Source organism: Pteronotus mesoamericanus, unplaced genomic scaffold (genome assembly GCF_021234165.1).
Source record: "Pteronotus mesoamericanus isolate MK-2021 breed Mesoamerican mustached bat unplaced genomic scaffold, CSHL_Meso_final contig_42, whole genome shotgun sequence".
Taxonomy (NCBI): Eukaryota; Metazoa; Chordata; class Mammalia; order Chiroptera; family Mormoopidae; genus Pteronotus; species Pteronotus mesoamericanus.
In genome coordinates, this window is record NW_026555157.1 from 11,596,901 (window position 1) to 11,617,881 (window position 20,981).

Genomic DNA, 20,981 nt, shown 5'->3' on the forward strand with positions numbered 1-20,981 from the left:
AGAACTGTTATTTACTTTTTGAGTCTTTTATGCTGCAAACTAAAATGGAAATAGTGACTCTAACCTCACAGGATTGTAGCAAGGATTGAATGAGATCATGTATGCTGATTCATGAAGAAGAGAACCTGGAATAAAATATATTTCTTCCTTTTAGCTCCTTCCCTGTCTTCCTCCTTCCCCTCCTTCCTTCCTTCCTTTTTATCCTCCAGGTAGATCTCAATGAAGGATATTTCTCCTTTAAATTTCTAGCAATGAATGTGGGTTACAGAAATTATCTCTGCAAAGAGTTGGTAGAAGAATCTCCTTTCTCCTACACTTCTCCTCATTCTTTTCCTTTTTTCTGATTTCTTTTCCCTCATCAATCAAACTTCAAGAATAGTAATAACTGACTCATGTTGAGAATTACTGAAATTGTATCCAAATACTATTGTAACAGCCAAAGGTAAGTCTCTTCTTGGATCAGGTAGAGAAAAGAGCATTTTCGAATGCTTACACTGAAGGGCAGGAATGTCCAAGGAACAGTGAGGGATCCAGAGAGGAGGGAGAGAGTAGATGAGTGGGTTGGTGACATAAGGAAGGAGTGTGTGGAAATGAATGAACCGAGTTGGTAGGCTGAGACCAGGTAGACAAGTGTTTTGTGTCTTGTAAGTCAAGGTTTCCTTTGTATTTATTAGATCTGCCTTAACCAGTGGTCTCTAGCCATAACATCAATTACATTTAGTATACAAGTCTCCCTTTCCTTCTTGTCTCACTTAGAGATGAACTTAGTTCCAAAAGTACCAAAAGGAATTTGTCATATGTAGTAGACTTATCTATACTATACCCCATATCATGAGGAAAATTATTGTAAAAGTTATTTTAGAGAGAGGGGAAATTTTTGTTGTCTTTTTTTAAAATTTAATCATTGTACTTTTTCCCATTACCATTTAGTCCTCTTGTACCCCACCCTCCCTAGCAATCACTACAATGTTGTCCACGTCCATGAGTCCATTTTCCTTTTTGCTCAATCCCTCCAACCCCTAACTTCCTGTACCCCTAGCTGTCACCCTGATTTCCATCTAGGAGTCTGTCTTGGAAAAATTATTTCTATGTAAATAAACATACTTCTGGAAACTCATGATATATCCATAAGAGAGCTGTGATGATTGATTACTCTATTAGAACAAAACTGAGAAATTAATTGTACCCTAACTTCTATTTTAATTTATGTTCCATAAAAACAAGGTAAAAAAGCACAAAATTTGATCAGAGTGAAGGGGGTTTTATTTTGTGTTTAATTGTTGGAAACTTCTACAGAGATGAATCTAAAACTTGAATCTATACAGGCAGAGGCAGCCTAATACAACACATTGAACAAACTCTGTCACCCAGATCCAACTTATATTTGCAGTCATTTCTCCATGTGATCTTCCTCCTTTATCAACCCCATACCTACAATCCCATCAATCCCATGAATTCACACTTCACTACTTATAGATTACTCAGCTGTCACCTGTCTTTCAAGCCTTCATGCATGTTACTTTCTCTGCCTATACTTTCTTCCTCTACCACATACACCTGACCAAGAATCAACTGTGAATTTGTTTAAGTTGTTCCTTTAGAGTTTTGTCAAGGTGGTACACAAACAAAATAAATGTACAATAACTGGTTGAATGGTCTACATCACAAGTCAGACAAAGATATTGATAGGAGATGTAGTAGATCTGAGATAACGTGGAAATCAGTGACATGTTTATGTTAATGAAGTTTAAATGCAGAACTGAAATATTTATGAAGCATCTATCATATAGGTGAATTCTTTGCTACCCCTGCTCAAGGGCTTAAAGAAGTCTCTTATTGTAGAATTTCCCTTTTCTGCATCTGCTCTTTCCACCTATGACTGGACTTTGTTACTTGACTTTTTCATAGCTGCATCTCTTCTTTTGCTTTTTCCAAGTACAAGCCTGGTTCTTTCTTTCTTTATTTATTTTTGCATGAGTTTTATTGCTATGACTTTTTTTTACTCCATTAATTTAGTCGTTCATTCAAAGGTTGTATACTTGCTTAAATACTGAAGGGATTACACAAAGGATGAAGACGTGGTTCCTGATCTCTTCATCCACTGAGGAAAATGAGACAAGATGGCAAGTATAAGGATAATACATAACCAATGATTATCCTTAAGTCCTCATACAGGCTTACTTTATATATAAGAAATTTGTTGAATCCCCTATGGTATTGTAAATGTATCAACACCTGTATGCTTATCAATAGAATGAATGGAAGGTTAACTCTAATACATCCATGATGAAGAATACTACATTACCATTAAAATTTATGACCTGATTATTGAGAATTGATGTAGAAAGATTACTACCAATGTAAAATGCAGAATTGAGGAAAACAAGGAGATCATAGAACAATGCATAAAGTAGACTCCAGTTTATGGACATCTGTTAATAAACAGAGGTTGTCAACCTATGGGCTGTATCTTATTTGGCCTATGCAGCATTTCTAAACACTTAGAATTCATTGCCCTCATACAAGCTTGGTTCTTAAGCTCAAATGTTATTAGTTATCTCTTCATTAAGTCCCAGGCCACTATTTTTCTAGATCAAGATATTTAAGCTCAGAAATCTGCAGTGACTTGCCCAAAGAAAAATGAACAAATAAGTACCAAAATCAGGATGACATTGTGGGCCTCCTGATGCCCAGGTCAATATATTTTTCTCCCCCATCCTTGTCCCCCATAATTCAATAAGTATATTCAGTGAAATGTTGGGAACGATCCCACCTGGATTAAGGGACTGTAGCCTCACCAACAGGTGAGGAGGCCCCAAGGCAGGAGCTGAGCAAGGAGGCCATGGGAAAATAGGCCACTGAGGAGGCAAAGCCTATCCCTCACATCACCCTGCTTGGCCCTGGAGGATGGCTCGTTAGTCAATGATGGGTAAGACCCCTCAATGGCAGGGGAAGCCTAAGACAGGCACGGTCTTATGGGAGCCATCAGGGAAGGACTTGGGGGACACAGAGAAGACCCTTACCCCTCAGCTTTGTCATGGCCAGAGTCCTCATTCTATCTGAAAGAAGTTTCCTTATCTCTTGGCTGCTCTGCCTCGCTACCTGACCTGGTCAGTGAAACAATACTAGAGACAGGTACAGCCCTGATCTGGATCAGGCAGTTCTTGGGGACAATTAGGCCCAGGAAAGGAATGCATTAAATCCTATGAAACTTAATTTGCTAAGAAGGCCCTCAGGTTAATGAATACTGAAGTTTGGGGTAGAGGTAGAATGTGATCAGTTTCCCAGGTTTCAGGGCCAAATGGGTCTACCAGACCCTGATCTGAGGCAAATCTCTCTTTTCCTTCAATTGTTATCTATGATCTCTCTTTGTTTTCTATAAACATAGCCTTCTGACATTGATCAATGAGCTTTGCATCCATGCTGTATACCCCTGCACACATGGTTCTCAATAAAAGCCGCTTCAAGAGCAGGGCTTGGGGCATTCTCCGCTAGAGGGAATCACCACCCCCTTTTCCTGGAAGACCGATAAGTGTCTGGAATGACTTATTTTATTTCCACCATCCAAGGCAACCCCCTGGGGACTGGGCACAGGATGTGGTAACCCCCATCAGTGAAATACTAGCTTCTTAAGGTGTTAATAGACATTGCTTAATACATCAGTTCTGTGATCAAATATACTTGGGAAATTTTGAATTAAACAAAGTTAAGCAGATTTATTTATGGAAAGCCTTCAGTATGCTCCTGTGTACTGATTAACTAAATATAATGCTATATCCATTCATGTCCTCTCTCTCCAACTTTTATGCACTCAAATTCTACTTGTCTGAAAATAATAGTTAGCAATGGAGAATTTAGTAAGCATTCTATAAAGATAATAGAGCACATTAGTTCAAGCAAAATGCTTGAGTTCAAATTCTAAATGTTACTATCAAGTACAACTTTTGACAAATAATTTAATTTCTCTGTGCTTGAGTTTATCTGTTTGGAATCCAAAATAAAAATAATAACACCTGCTTCAGAGGGTTTCTGTAGGGATTAAATGTGTTATAGATGTCTTGTGTCTGGAGGCATTCGATAAGAAGCATTCGATATGGGTCAGCTATTGTTAGAGGAGTTGATAATTATATTGTAATCCAGGTAACAAATATTTTAATAAACCCCAGTTAATATTTTGTCATCTCCCAAAAGCCTTCTTTGGTCTGTGCACCATGGCCTTTTCCGTGAGTCTCTCGACATACAGTGTGCAGATATAGTCCCTCCTCCTCTCCCTCCTTTTCATGTACAGTTGTTTCTTTGTTCTGCATGAAACTTGGGTGCCAGTCAAGGCACCTTTCTACCCTGAGTTAATCTCTTCACAACTTCTTTTTAATAAAGCAGGACCCCCATCCCCAGTCCTGCAAGAGAATTCTCCTACCAACTATTAAGAAGGGAATCTTCTTGGCATACATGAAGAATCTTTTCTGTTTCAACATCCTTAAAGGACCAGTCTTTGGGAAGTAGTGCCTTGCTGGAAATATTCTTTATACCTAAAATCTGCAACTTTACATTCATATTTCCAGGATTTGTCACTCTTTGAGACTTAGAATTTATTATAATACAGCTTAGACTGCTGTAACAAAGAGACTCAAAAATATATAAACTAAAGTGAGATATGAATTGGTTTCCCTCTTATCTACAGGTTTGTATAAGTATTCCAGGGCTGGCTGCAGTCCTAGAAAGCCAGGCTGCTTTTATTTTGTTGTTCTCCTCTGCTTTAAAACTTAGCCTCCACTTCTTGGTCCACAATGGCTGCTCTAGTCCTACCATCATAAATATAGTCCAGCCAGCAGAAAAGGAGAAAAAGGCAAGGGGAGAAGCACATGAGTGTTCTCCATAAAGGCATGACAGATGTATAAATGCATCATGAGTCTGAAGGCCATACTTTTCAGGAGGAAACTAGGATATAGTTAGTTGTGTGGATATGTGCTAGTCAAAAGTTCTAGCACCTTAAGGGGGAAAAATGGCTATCCGAGGACAAAAGGCAGACTCAGAGATCTATGTCTGAGAGCCCCCACGGAAAAGGCTCCCACAACAAAAATCTCCCTTCCCCTACTTTCAACCCTAAACTCTTTGTTAATTCCTTCAGTCAAATATTCTAAGCAGTCCTTCATATAAAATAAAGATATAATTTGGAGGGCTGAAGCAAGGATAGGTTTCTAAAATAAAGGAGGTATTAAAAAAAGAATGGAAGCACACTTTCTAGGGTTTTTAAGCGCTTGAATTTAATCAATTTTATCATTATTAAAATTTAATATTTAAAATTTAATCACTTGAATTTTTTTTAATGGATGATTTCGTGGCTTCAGACTATATGCCTCATCTCTCTGTATCTATTTGTTTGGATAACTATTTTGATCTATTGAGAATGGTAAGATGAAAGTAGTTTCTCTTCTTTTTTCTATCGTTTCTTAAGTATCTTTTTGTTAATAATAGTCAACATTTGTTAGCACTTCTGCTTAATTTATCACTCCAGTGACATATATATGATGTTTTATATATATATATATATATATATATATATATATATATATGATGTTATATATAACTTCATCATCCCCATCTCACAGATGAAAAATTTGGGACTAGCAATGGATATATATAGTCAGGTAATCAATGGTCTGTAGACACCAAACCTTAAAACCCTACACTATATTTTATCAAGCTAATAATCTCCTTATAAACAATACCAGAGTAGGTGATCAAGCATTCAGTACAAACAACCACTGAAGAAGAAATAAAAGATTCTTTAAAATAACAAGAAAACTAAAGAAATGGCAAAAACAAAAGTAGTAGGATTATCTTTTCCGTGTTTTTCATTGCGTGATTCCAATGTTTCCTCAGAATGACCATGACCAGACCAATTTCTTTACTAGACAGAAATGAAAGTTGAAAATGCAAAACATCTTCAGTAATAAACAGCCTAAAGTTAAGTTATGTCAGACAAAATGATAATAAGCATAGTTTTAACTCATCATTTTTGAAGGATAGGTAACAGATTGAAAGAAATTCTTGACACATTTTTATCTTGACACATTTATCTAAAATGTGTGCTCTTAGCCTCTTCATTACATAACCCTAGATGAGCAGGAGAATATGAGCCTTGGGCTAGCATCAAGAACTTGAATGCTGGTGTGGGTTGCAGCAGTCTCCTTGCATATGCGAATGGTTAGAGTGAAAGGTGTCAGTGGGAATTTTTACCCAGAAAGTGGAGAGCTCAGCACCAGGCTGACACTGCCTTCAACATGGATGTATTTCTATGCTGATTTACTAGGTGGCGATATAATCTTAAAAATAAGCATTCACATTCTGGTGCAAAAGTTTCGGTTCTCCATTTTTTCACTGATGTGTGTTTTTTTAAATTTCCAAGTTATTTTCCCTTGCTTTCATTTTTGCTGTCTTTCACTGAAACTTTATGTCTTCTTTTTTTTATGGTTCCCATTGAATTTTTATTTTTTAAATTAATTAATTAATTTTTCCAAATACATTTGTCTCTGCCTTCCCCCCTGAAACTTTATATCTTCTCATCCATTCTTCTGACAGAAAAACTATAAAACCATACAAGCTGGCTTGAGAAAGACAAGGTCAAAATCCTGTTGTGGTAAGACCTGAATCTAGGATCTTCATCATCAGAACCTGAGGGCTGACTAACATTCATATTTATTCCTTATATATCTTTATATCTGGAATTCTCTTTTTTGTTGAAACATTAGAGAAGAAAAAAATACATATACATATGTGTGTGTGTGTGTGTGTGTGTGTGTATACTCAACATTTCAAGAGATAGTCCTCCCTATGACCAATAAAAAAGCAGCCCACTATAAAATATTTTTGTAAGTCCAAATTCCTCACTCTTGCCTCCTCTTCTTATTCTATATTCATACCCCTTACCTCCAGCCCCAAAGTGCATAGCAATTTTGGAAGAACGTATAAAACTATAAATAAGTAAATATCACTGCAAGTGCTTTATAAGATGCTAAAAAGCATAAAAATACTAGTTATTATATTTTAAATACCTACTTCTATTATTCAGGACCAAAGGAGGAATATCTCGCATGGGAATGAGAGACATTGAGAAGCCTCCTCTATCCTTGCTACCTTTAGTCATCCTAAGGAAGTACCCATTGGCCAATGGACAATGTCCCAGAACATGTCACCACTACAAGTTCATGTAAATTGACCACTGATACCAGAACACCTGCTCCATGGTCAGGATTGTGCTGGATGCTGTAACACTGTTAGAACTGGCAAGGATGATAAGCCATAGTTTCTAACTTCAAAAAGTACACATATTGGTAAAGCACAAATGAAACTGATTAGTTAAAAGTGGTTTTGACACAATATATCAACAGAAATATACTGTGTCAAAGAAAGGAGAGAGTAGAATGGGTGGGGGTAAATAGAAAGAAAAATGATAGAGGATTAACATATGGACACACCCTGGAGATTAGAGAAGATATTGACATGTGAGAAGGGGAAAGGGGCAAGGAAAAGCTCCAGAAGATGGACTCTGCATTTGGGGTTGAACAAGTGTGCAATTGAGCCAGAATCAATGAGGAAAGGAAACAAGATGAGAGTGGGTGCTACTTAATGCTGCAAAGCAAAGTAAGATCAGGACAGTGAGGTTGGAATGGAGATGTTAATGAGAACCCGGCAGAAGAGTCAATTCTACTTGACAGCAAACAGGTCACATTTCTGGAAGTACTAGGACAACCCTATACAGGAGTGGTTTGGGGAGAATTAGTCTGGCAATGAAAGTGGGAGGGATTAGAAAGGGAAACAGATAAAGCCAGAAAACAGGATAGAAACTCAAGGTGATCATTCAGGTAGGAGAAGAGGAAGGTCTAGGCTAGGAAAGTGGCAGCAAGAATGCATTACCACAACAAAAAACACCTTATAAGCTAGTCATAATCCCGGCCTCCTTGATAAGAAAATTGAGGCCTGGAAAATTTGAGTTCCCAAGAGTCACATGTCCAAGAGGGTGACAGAGTGGGAATACAAAAATAAAATAAGATGACTTAAAGAGATAAATGAAAAGCATGACCAAAATCTAAGATAGACTGATATAGATGGTGAAAGGGACAGAGTTTAGTCTTGGTAACTGGGATAATGGTGGTTTCATTGAAAGGTATGTGGAAATTTAGGAGAGAAAGAGAACAAGTATGATTGTAGAAATGCCACTTTTGAGGTGACCACAGTATGTATAAATTCCAGGAGGAAACATGAAATGTATTAAGGTTCAAAATGACTGTAGTGTAGGACACACAGAAGGAGTGGTGGCTTGGTAAGGGGCCTGGTAAGAAAATCAAGGAGAAATCATGAAAGAACTGTCATGAGTTTAAGGTGAACTCCATGGGGGAGAGACAATGGACAATTAATGAGAGTTATAGGCCTAGATGTTGGGTCTTGCCCATTATTTGGGGGAGAGGCAAATAAAGCAAAACAAATAAAAGCAAAGGAGACAAGCCCTGGCCAGGTAGCTTAGTTGATTGGAGTATTGCGCCCTGCACCAAAGTGTTGTGGGTTCGATCTCTGGTCGGGGGATATTTGGAAGGCCACCTATCGATGTTTCTCTCTCACATCGATGTTTCCCTGCCCCCCTCTCTCTTTCTCTCTCCCATCTTCTCTTCTAAAATCAATGGAAATGTCCTCGGAAGAGGATTTTAAAAAAAGTGAGGGAGACAAGTAAAGCAATGAAATAGCAGTGATAGAAAGAGTGCTGGATGACAGTGAGTAAGAGAGAATTAGAATAGGGAGTTGGAGGAAGAGAGTTTTAGAAAAAAAGAAGCAGTGCAAGAGTCTCAGGGTTTGAAATTATTTTTAAAAACTTTTGCTTACTAAAATGTAAGTGTTCTATGGCAGCTACTTAGCTAGTCTTAAAAGATGTCCCTGAGGAACCCACCTCATCATATTCAGACCAGTCCCTCCCACACTGAATCTGAGCTGCCCTGGGACTTCCATTAACCAGTGATATGACCATTCTGCACTGACCCTTGAAGAGGACTGGCAGTTTCCACCTTCCTTTGCTATCTCTTGGGAGCTCTGAGATGCCTCACAAGAAGTCACTTTCCCTGGTACAGCTACCACAAAGACAGGCCAGGCATAGAGGAGAAAGAGAGAGAGAAAGAGGGCTCCAGCCATCCCAGCATCTCAGGCAAGCCTCCATCCGATGCCGCTAGCCTGCAGACAGGGATATGGCCATCATCCGACCGCAGGCATGCCTGACACCTCAAGGAAGACCAGCAGAATATTGGCCAGCCAAACACAGTAAACTGACAGAAATATAAGAAATGATAAATGATTGTGTACTAAACACCAAAGTTTTAGACTGTAACCTGTCCCTAAATAGCATGGTACGTTAGACAATTTTAGTTGGGAACCCTGTCACTTAGGAAAAATAGGAGGTGAAGTAGTCTGATTTTGAAGATATTTTCCTTCTTAGGACATCTGTCATCTCAAGAACCATTCCTCCTCCGGCTCCTCCTGTCCTTAATATTAACAGACACTTCTGTAGATTATTTTTTTCTTGTGTCAAGAATAAAATGGAGGCAAGGGATATAATGGGAGTTTGAAAAATTTAAATATTTATACCCAGAAGACAATTAAGTCAATTCGATATGGTAATGTTCTAAATGAAATTCTAATAAGCAAACAATTGTGTAATCTCACCCTCTCCTATGGCAATCATTTAACAAAGCTCAGAACTCTGTGATTTGATACAGAGGACCAAACTTTCAAGGGCAGGTTTCCTTGTGTGGAGGCTTCATTTGGGACTGCCCAAAAGGGGCACTTGGTGAGCCCAAATGCCATACTGCAGGAGAATCTGGCTGCAGAGGACTCGTCGATGTCAGTGCCAGCCCCACGATTTGTGAGGTCAGGAGACAAGAGTAAAATATGAGGCTGCCTGACTGCAGAGCTGTTTAAAACTGACCTTGCTCACCTTGGAGGATAACCAAGGAACTGATTGTTCCACTGCACTCTACAGCTGCCAACCATGAGGAGAAACGACGTCAGGGTGGTTGGCGCAGTCCCTGCCAGGAGAGCTTATGTTCACAGCCTTGCAAGTGTTACCAGAAAATTCATGTACCCACAGCACGGTGTTAGCTCACTGCTTCCTTCAGTGAGTACCATTCTATGTGTATAAATTTTTTGTATTTCTAATATATCCAACATATTGCTAGCCTTTCTATTTGAAAGAAAGCCTCTCCTTAGCAACCAGCTTAGAGAGAGGGTAAGTGTAGCCAGTCATGGTTCCTCAACTGATAATATTGTTCTGTCCACAGGGTTGCCTATATTAATACAGAACATTAAGAAGGAGGATACAGGGATTTTTTTTAGAGGCCTCTGACAAATGGGTTTGATGAAGGGAAAAAAATGTGCTGTATTTCTTTCTTGGGATAATGAGACAAAAATCTCTCTTCTCAAGGAGTCCAGAAATGTTATAGAAATTATAAACTCAAGGGCCAGATTGGGCCTTGGAGCTACAATGGATTTTATGTTGTCCAATTCTTTCACTTCACAAATAAGGTAAACTGGGCTTCAGAAAGCTGTGTTGAATTTCTCAAGGTCACACAGTGTATTATTAGTCAACGGTTCTCCAGAGAAATGAAACCAATAGGATCAATATATGGAGAGAGATAGAGATAGAGATAGATAAATAGATAAGTTTACTATAAGGAATTTGCTCACACAATTATCGAGACTGTTAAGTTCCAAGATCTATAGCCAATAAGCTGGAAACCCAGGAGAGCCAACACTACAGTTCCAGTCCGAATGCTGGTAGGTTCGAGACCTAGGAAGAGCTGATGTTTCTGTTCAAGTACAAAAGTGAGGCAGGGGTAGGGGTGGGCAGGAAATGTCTCAGCTCCTGCATGATCAGGAGTAAATTTCCTTCTACTTGAGTTAAGGTCACCCTTTTTGTTCTATTTAAACCTTCAACTGATTAGATGGGGCCCACTCATTCTAATCTCCTTTACTCAGTTTGGCCATTCAAATGCTGATCTCATCCAAACACACCCCCACAGACATACCCAGAATAATGTTTCACCAAATTTGGGGGCACTCTGTGGCCCAGTCACATTGACACATAAAATTAAACATCATAAACAGCTTGTTTGAGAAGATTCTAGCTTGATTGGCTCTCCTGACGTCTAGTTTAGTTTTTTGTACTATGCCACATTGCCAATTCAGTATAAAATTATGTGCAAGGCATTTTTATAAGCCTGGATGATTCATTTTAATCAAGTCAAGACCCCTTTAGATAAATTATGTGGGACATTATTCACTCAACTGATATTTGGATTACAAAAGTAATAACTACTGAATTGTATTTGAAGCTCTCAGGAAACTTTGGAAGAGGTATCCCTGCACAGATAATCAGTGATCTATCAACAGAATCAGGGTTGGGAGAGAGTGTGTTCTCTGTCTCAGTACCCACCATTTCCTGTAGTACAGTTTATAAAACTAGTACTGAGGAGAGTGGTCTCTCTCAAACATTGTTTACTTCCATCACCACACACCCTTAAGGTCTACAAAATTCCCCCAAACAATACCATATCATGTCCATTGCTTTAAAGATGACATCAGTTGGCCTTCTTTGAACAGGTAAAATCATTCACACAATACTTTTCCTAGAAGACATACTGGTAAATTTCCAATCTGTTTTCTCATAGCCTATCCTCTGATTAAATAACAACAAGGAATTTGGGGATGGCAGATGTAAGTTATCACCAATATATGAATATGAATTTATAGCAAGTGTGCCCACATGCACTTCTAACCACTAAAAGAGAAAATATGGGCTTAATATCAATAGAACTTTACACACCAATGATTATAAAAGAGGGGTGAATTTAATTATTCCCCTGGAAGGATTAAGAATTAACAAAATAAGTATTTTTATTTTTCTAGATCCATGGGAATCATATTTTCTGCATTGAGATTATATATATATATACACACACACATATATTATTATATGTGTGTGTGTGTATATATATACATATAATATGTGTATATATATATATATGGAAGATATATATTTTCCCCCACTGGAATAAGGGTGATTCCAGAATTTCAGAATTCTGTTATTTGTGTATCAAATGGGGCTCATCTAGTCTCATTTTCTGTGCACTGTGAGAACTGAGCCTACATGAGTATTTCTCCAAATGAGAAAGCCAAAACAATTATATCATTCCTGTTTCATTTCAGCTTACTTAATAAAGGAGAAACAAGAGAGTTTAAAATTAATTGCAAGAGCCAGACTAGTACTGGGAAAGTTAATGAGAAGCTTTTATGAGCTATAGTTTTTATTTATTTATTTGTTCAATTAATTATTTATTATATGCATTAGTTATGGCCAGTGTATAATAGCCTTCTGGGTGCATTTAATGCTGTAATTACCCAAAAACAAGTCCTGCCCTTACAACTTGTAACCTAATCAGACTCAGAAAAGCAGAACATTCACATATGGGGTAAATAGAATTTGCTCAGCTCTCTCTCAAAATGAGATTTCAAGGAAATTTCTTTTCACTCAGTAAGAGGCCATAGGATTTCTACTAATCAATAAGTCAATAAATAAATTATTAATCAATTACTATACATAAAACATTGTGGAAAACAAGATGAGAGGAGATAAAAAGCATGACATGCTGCACATTGTCAAGCAAATCTAGCAGTGACCACCTATGGGCCAGGCATTAATCCAACATCAGAGACATTACCATCTCCATTACCCCACCTTACAGACAAGAAAGCTGATTCAGTAGCTTGAACAATCCATATCAACGGTTTCTGTCTTGACTGTAACACTAGCCAGACATAACACATGCTACCCTTTCTAGGTAATATTTAAAAATGAATTAACGTGTCTACAGGCTGATAAAAATAAAACTAGAACCTTCTAATCTTGTTTTTATTAGGTGAAATTCACATAACATAAAGCTAATCACTTTAAAGTATAAAAGTTTGTGACATTTAGTCCATTCACAATAAGGACAATTTTATATTTTAACTTGTCCAACTTGTCCATGTTTTAAAAAGAACACTCACTGATAGTCCCAAGTTTTGAGTTTTAGTTCTTGCTCATCTGAGCCACCTCTGTGACTTTTTGGCTGAACTTCTCTAGAACTGAGGTGTCTCTATACAATGGTCATTAATTTTCACTGTTTGCATCAAAATCACTTTGAGAAGTGATTAAAGATACCTGGCATCATTCCATCCAGAGTCTAATTTAGTCAATTTGGCATATATGATTTTTAACATGCTCAATTAAAATCTATCAGACTTGGTCATTTTCAAGATTCTTTTATAGCCTTATATTTTATGATTCTGGAACCATGATATCATAGTACAAAGCTAGTTATCAGAAATGTTGCATTAAAGAAAAAAAAGAAGAAGAAGCTAAAATCAAATAGAGGGGTGTTAGGTTTAACACTTACATAAGGATATTTGACTTTTTAAAATAATTAATATTATATTTGAAAAAATAAATGAAAAAAATAAAATAAAATAATTAATATTATTTGGAAATTTATATATAAAGTGGATGCCTTCCAGTAAAAGGTAAAGCAAGTGGTAGAAATCAATTCAGGCAGCAAGTGGTCCAGAGAAAACCCAAATTCAATTTTTAAAAATGAGCATTTTCTCATAAATAAAAACAACTGATAAATTTAAATCAAATTACATAATGATTCTTCATACAGTTAGTATGGTGACTCAAAGAGAATGTATACTGGACATTTTCCATGAAGAATGTAATTCAGAATGCTGGTTTCATTCTAAAAATATGTATTTTTAACACATTTCCCTGATATTTTTTATTATTACCTGAGGGTAGTAAACAATGATATAGACAATAGTTCACTTTATTGTGATATAGCTAACCAAAGAACAAAAGGCTCATGTCATTTGTAAATATCAGATATCCATATTAATTCCTTCCTCAGCTATTTCTTTCCTTAACCTCAGTTTGCCATTCACAGCTTCAGTTGCAAACAAATCAAATTGTTGATTTCTGGCAAATACAGCTCATAAATGGTCTACTCTTAGCTCTATATCCACTCTATTTGTATGCGTCGAAGGTGTTGGCTATATCAGTCCTACTGGTCTCTACTGAGTATAAATTTGTACAAGTTGGTTTATTTTTACTACCAGATGTGCCACTGCAGAAAAAGATTTCTTAGCACATAAATATGAGGGTAGAGCTGGGTTATTATCTGAAATGAATTCAAGTTATGATGAATTTAGTTTCCTCAGATCTAGTCTTACTGGACAATATTTTGGTACATTATTTTCTCCTGAAGCTCATTTTTGGTCTCTGTGAGAGTGATTTTTCTTTGTTCCTTCAATGCATTTCCCAGTCTATTTTATAACAGATGTCACAGCACTTGCATTTCCCATTATTCCATCCTGCCTATCAAGAATCATCCACTGAAGATTGTTGTTCTCAGTCTTTCTTTGAAATGCAATGCAATCTTTTTTTCCTTTTCCTAGTCTGAGGGCACCTTGGTTTTATTTGTACTACTTGCCTCCTCTCATAAAACATGAGACATTTCTTTCTTTTTTTTAACTTTATTTTTTTTTCTTGACGCCATTACAGACATCCCCATCTCCTCCCCCTGCTCTTTCGCCAACCTCTACTCGGCCCCAGACTCCTCTTCCATCTGGCCATCACCACACTTCGGTCAGTGTCTGTGGGTTATGAATATGTTTCTTGGTGAATCCCTTCACCTTCTTTCATCCAGTGGACCATTTACCCTCCCCTCTGATAGCTGTTAGTCTGTTCCATGTATATTCATGTGTCGGTTTCTATTTTGTTCACCAGTTTATTTTGTTTATTAGAATCCACATATAACTGATATCACATGGTATTTGTCTTTCTCTGACTGGCTTATTAGCCATAACTAATTATTTATTATATGCATTAGTTATGGCTTATGGCCAGTTAAAAGATTGCTTATCAATGCAATCTTTTTAACTGCTACAAAAGGGGCCCAAATATGCTTTCTTTGATTATCAGATAATGACCTTTCCTGATCTTTATTTTTTTAAAGATTTTGTTTATTTATTTTTAGAGAGGGCAAGGGAGGAAGAAAGAGAGGGAGAGAAACATCAATGTTTTGTACACCCTGTACTGGGGACCTGGCCCACAACCCAGGGATGTGCTCTGACTGGGAATCGAACGGGTGATCCTTTGGTTCACAGACCGGCACTGATTCCACTGAGCCACACTAGCCAGGGCTTGATCTTGTTAGAACCTATTACCACCCACTATTTTAATAACAAATGCTCTGTTTTATAATGTATTACAAAAAGACAACACCCTTGTTTCCCACTTTTAACCCACCCTTCCTACATATGAAGCTCCAAATTCTTAGAAGTCCTCTTCCTCCTTTGATGAATTTCTGGTTGGTTTTAATATTTTGTTAGGACAAAGAGGGACAGAAGCATGGGAGTTTGTATATAAGGCTATGGATCCTCAGGTGTTTTGACCTTGATTCAGCTCTGCCTACCCTGTCCCCTACCTCCAGCCTATTCGAGAGGATTTTTAGTTTCTGTTTGACTACATAGACCAGCCCACCTTCTCTAACCATCACTGAGCCCCAAGAGATCAGCCCGGACAAACCCAAAACTCTCAGGGAATCACCAGACAACCCTTCACTTTGCCCATGAGATTTGTGCTACTGACAGTCTCCCACTGTGCTAAAATCACCTGCTATGTTAATAATCTCCTTAATCTTTGAACCTTCATCCCAAAGATGTGCATCCCAAAATAACAGCCACTGGTCTTTTCAAGCAAGAGTAAAGAAATAGTACACAACACGTGAGAAACAGCCACAACTAAAATCTTTCTGGATAGCTTAAGAGTTTCCCAACAGAAAAAGATTTCTAAAATCCAGACCATCCAGAAGAAGGAGACAGATGTTAATTTTGTATGGTTAATGTGATTCACTCATTGTTTGTTTACTTGATAACCACTAAAATTACACAAAATGTGTCAATAGTAACCAGAGATTAGAGATTCAAGGTCCACAATCAGTTATATGCATAACACTCATAATGTGACCAAGGAAACTTTCAGATCTAAATAGTCAGATATAAGCTAAAGACCAAAACTGATACCTACAACCATGAGAAAACCCACTAAACTCCAGAGGTAACTACTTTACTTCCTAATATTCCTGAGGGAAACAGAAGGTATCAATTAAACAAAGAGGTTTTAGGAAATAAAATTGCTTATCAAGCCAGGTTATCAGATAAGAATTCCTTGTACTTGATAAACAGCATTTGTTTGAAATTCCTCCAATATAGTAATTAGCCTGATACACAAGCTCTATACTAAGAATACATTCATTCCTTAAATGACTATGGGAAGGATATGCTGGACAGAGGCATATAAAAAGTTTCCCAGGCTGGAAAGCACCTTGTGTTTTCGAGAGCTCAGAAGACCAACGTGGTTGGAGTGAAGTGAGTGAATGGAGAGCGACCAGAGCTATATTTGGAAGGATAGGCCAGATCTATTCCCCTGTCCATTACTAAAAAGTATTTGAGAGTTCTAGTCTAATTGGAAATCACTGAGGGTTTATACTCTCTGGCTGCCATGTGGTTAAGTCGCCATACTATGACTACCCAGTGGTTGGCCAGCACCATCTTCTGCATGATCAAGTTAACACTCATCTCATGTATTTTGTAGCCACTCTCTCATTGCTCACCTAGAGTAAATCACTCTCTGTTATGTTACCCATACTCTCACTCAGCGTAGTATACTTTAAATATTTCTGCTACTAAATTATATGATATAATGTTTGACATATAATAATTGCAAATATTAGTTCCTCCTTTTTCTCCTGAGCTGTAAATAGTCTCTCTTCATTTTCTCTTCCCTTCATGGAAGAGTGCTGCATATTACTTCAATTAGAAATAAATAAAATCAACCTGCATTTAAAAGAAAAAAGAGAAAGAAAGAAAGAAAAAAAGAAGGAACTCCTACCTTTTGCAACAACATGAATGGAACTGGAGAATATTATGTTAAGTGAAATAAGCCACTCAGTGAAAGACAAATAACATATGATCTCACCTATAAGTGGAATCCATTCAACAAAAAAAACTAACAAACAAAATAAACCACAGTCACGGAAACATGGAGCAGATTGAAAGTGACCAGAGGGGATGGGGAAGGAGGACAATGGTGGAAAGAAGGAGAAGCGACTAAACAAAGAACATGTATGAATGACCCATAGACATGGACAACAGTGTGGGAATTGACTGTGGGAGAGGGGGGTGGGATGGGATAGGTGGAGGAAGGCAAAGGGGGAAAAATGGAGACAACTGTAATAGAATAAACATGATTTTAAAAAATGCAACTGAAACCCCCTCCCCCCAAAAAAAGATTTCTGCAGCATAAAGAGGTGTTGAGATACTCAAAATACCCAAATTGATAAAATTATTGGTGAAAATTTTTTAAAAAGAGAAATTACAGTAATGCCACAATCAAGGGAGTTCACAAAGCAAGGTGAATAAGGCAAAAGAGGAAGTTGACACATACAGAGAAACAAAATGGGGGTGCCAGCAATGGATATAAAAAGCCAGGCGAAGAGTCAGGGTTTCAGGGCTTTAGTGCATCCCAAAGAGGGATGAGAGCTTGCAGGAGTGTGAAAATAGAATGAAGGAAAGCATGGTGCTTTTGTGACTACGTGGGAAAGGCTGTCTTTAATGGTAAGGGAGCAGTTTAAATGGTTAGAAAAGAAGTGAAAAGTCTTTGAATCTTCTTCACTTATGTATCCCATGTCAGAGCCTAGGGCCAGATCTAAAGGGAAAGCTCAAAGGTGCTATTACATAATTATAAATAACACATGCTTCAGGAAGCAACAGACTGTCTACCTAAGGTGCTATCAAATCCCCCCAAGGGAGGACTACAGAGCCCAGGAAAAATCTCTCTACCTGGCCTTGTGTCATACAGAGGATTAGAAAGTGGTAACTCTTGTTAATAACTCACATATAAACAACAGGGACATAATCAGAGAAGAGTGGCCATGGTTTGATTGTTGGAAGGCAGAGAGGGAAAAAACAGAGGAAGAAAAATAGGTAATTATGTTTTACTAAGAAGATGTCCCTTAACAGAATCATGGTAAAGAATTACAAAGACTGTGGAGGCTGCTATTGTGGCTTAAACCCTTGGAGCATTTTCTTCTATTTCAGATCCTCTTCCATTCTTGCCAGGACATCATCTTTTAAAGTTTTAACTTTTGGCCTAGCATGGTGTCCACCGTCTTTCTGGCAAAAGTCAGAGTCTGGCCATTTGAGCTTAGAGCTAATGTCTTGTTGGGCCATTTAGTGAATGGTTCGCTCATTTTTTTCAACTTCTGATAGGGGTGGAAATCTACCCGGCAGTCATTTCTAGAAATACTACAAAACAAGTTAATCAAAGTTCTAATGTTCCTAACAAACAGAATTTCTCAAAACCCTCTGAGATTTACCATAGAAAACTAGCCAGAACCTGACAATGGAGGAAGACTGGAGATGAAGAACCTGCCTATATCTGATTCACACTGTGTAGATCCTAGGTTTAAATTGAAGCCTATCCCCAAAGGTGTTCTCCAAAGAGGACAACAATAAAAGGAAGGTTTGTAGCCCTAATCCACCCACAACCAAGTAAGGGCCAATGGGGTCTAGGCACCAGTAACTATGCACGAATGGTGGGAGGGTTTAGGGTTATGTGAGTATGACAGGAGGGTCAGAGGACAGTTTTCTGGCTTCGGTTAGATATGATGCTGTTGGAGTGGGTGCGGGAATCTATGGAACTGCTCTAGGATTAAACATTATGTAGCTCCTCAATAAAAAGTAATTTATTATCCTGTAATCACTCTAGTCTTCAACTTGGCACTCCCCGGTAACACAGTGCGCACACGCACGAATGCGCGTGCACACACACACCAAGGTGCACATAAGGCAACCAAAAATCTAGCACTGAGGTTGATAGCAAGTCAAGACAGACATTCAAAACAAAGTAGAAAAAAATGTCTTGGTAGCAAATAACACACTATGCTTGGATGAACTTTCCTGAAATATATATTTTTAGACAGATATTTTTGTTCTCATTGTTCAAAAACACAGGGAAAATACAAAGAGATGAAGGTGGCTTACAGGGTGAGGACACCCTGCTAGGAAATGTGGGTGGATCAACTGCACATAGTACACAACCCCCAAACCTCGATAAAAACCATACTTGTTTTCCAACTGACATATTCCTTGTCAATTCCCTGAATACACACCAAACTAAGACATAAATTAGATGCCAGAATACACAATATATACAAATTTTCTGGTTAAAGTCATGAGTAATAAATGATTTGAATATACATTTGGATCTGCTAGTTTTTCATCATGATATATAAAAATATTTATTTCCCTTTGGTGAATTAAAGGCATTCAGTTACTTAACAGTGTTGCCTGAATCTAGTTCCATAAACATTCATTGTAAGCCTTATTTTAAAAGCTCTAGTGTTTTCCTTCCCCTAACCAAGCTATAAAATTTGGCTCTGTCTTGTTTAATGCATCCCCTCATCTCATTACCATATCCTGTTCATATAAACAGTATAAATAAAAATTTAAAAAGAAGAGAGCATTACACTTATGGTTTCAACTTGTGTAAGTTTTTATTTAAACATAGCTAATTAAAAAGTATTAAACTTGAATATGCTATGCCTTTTTATGTTAACAAATATAATTCTTTTTAAAACTCTGTGCAAGCAGTTAAATAGTTTGTGTGGTATATTCTATCTCAAGTTTTAATCATTCTATATGAAACTTGGCAATGTAATAATTAACCACCTTCAACACCTGAACTGGAAATAATAAGTTCTTTGTTCCATTAACAGTGATGCATTTGGAAACCATTAACCATCTTAACTCCTTGTTCCATAAGTAGAGATAAAAGTGGTATTTTTTTAAAGAGGTGAGACATAGACATTTGCCTACGACGTTGTGAGTGAAATAATTTTTAAGATAATCATTTAAAATATATAGAAAATTTAAAGATTTTAATCAAGCAAAGCTCTGGTTCATAGTGCACAAGATATGAAATATCCAATGAAATCTTAGTTGGTAAACCAGTATACTTAATGACACGTTCTATTCATATTTAGTTGGTTAACTGGAAGCTGAGAAGTTCTAAGTAAACAAAAATGAAAAAGTGAGCCCTATCTCAGATATAATTTTCCTGTTAGTGGATGTGGGAGAGAATAAAACATTTAAAAAGTAAAATAGGGTCTAAATATTTTTAAAAGATAAAATCAGTCTAAATAGCAAAACTTAGGTTGCTCCATTCATATTGAATACATTCTCTTGGATCCATCTTCATTCCTCCTCAACCCTTTATTGTCAGTATCAGTTAGGACTCTTCTTGCAGCCAGTGACAGACCCAGGTTAAACTAACTCAAGGGAAAAATAGGAGAATTTATTGGTCAACACCGGCAATTTTTCTAAACCAACAGTCCACAATAAATATACAGATGCGAGAACAGTTAAAGTCCGATTGTTGAACACAATCTCTCTCTCTCTCTTCCTCTCTCCATGTCTGTGAATGCTAGCTCAATTATTCCTTATTACACATGGCAGAAAATGTAGGTACCAGCAAGTCCCATGTTTAAATACCTTATAACTACCATTATATAGACTACCTTGTTCTCGTAGGACTAAAACATTCTAAGATTCCTGTATGCCCACAGCTTGGTAATTTAACTCTCTTCTGATTTTCTTGTTTCAACTTTGCTGTTGGTTTCCAATTGGAACCTTGATTGATGTAAGCAGGCAATCAAGAATCACCATACATTTCAGAAATAGCAATGCCATGTAAAAGGAAAAATATTCAGAATAAAAGAATAACTTGTATTTGAGATAAGCACAGTATATAGAGGAAGAAGAACAGGATTTTAAAATATTTT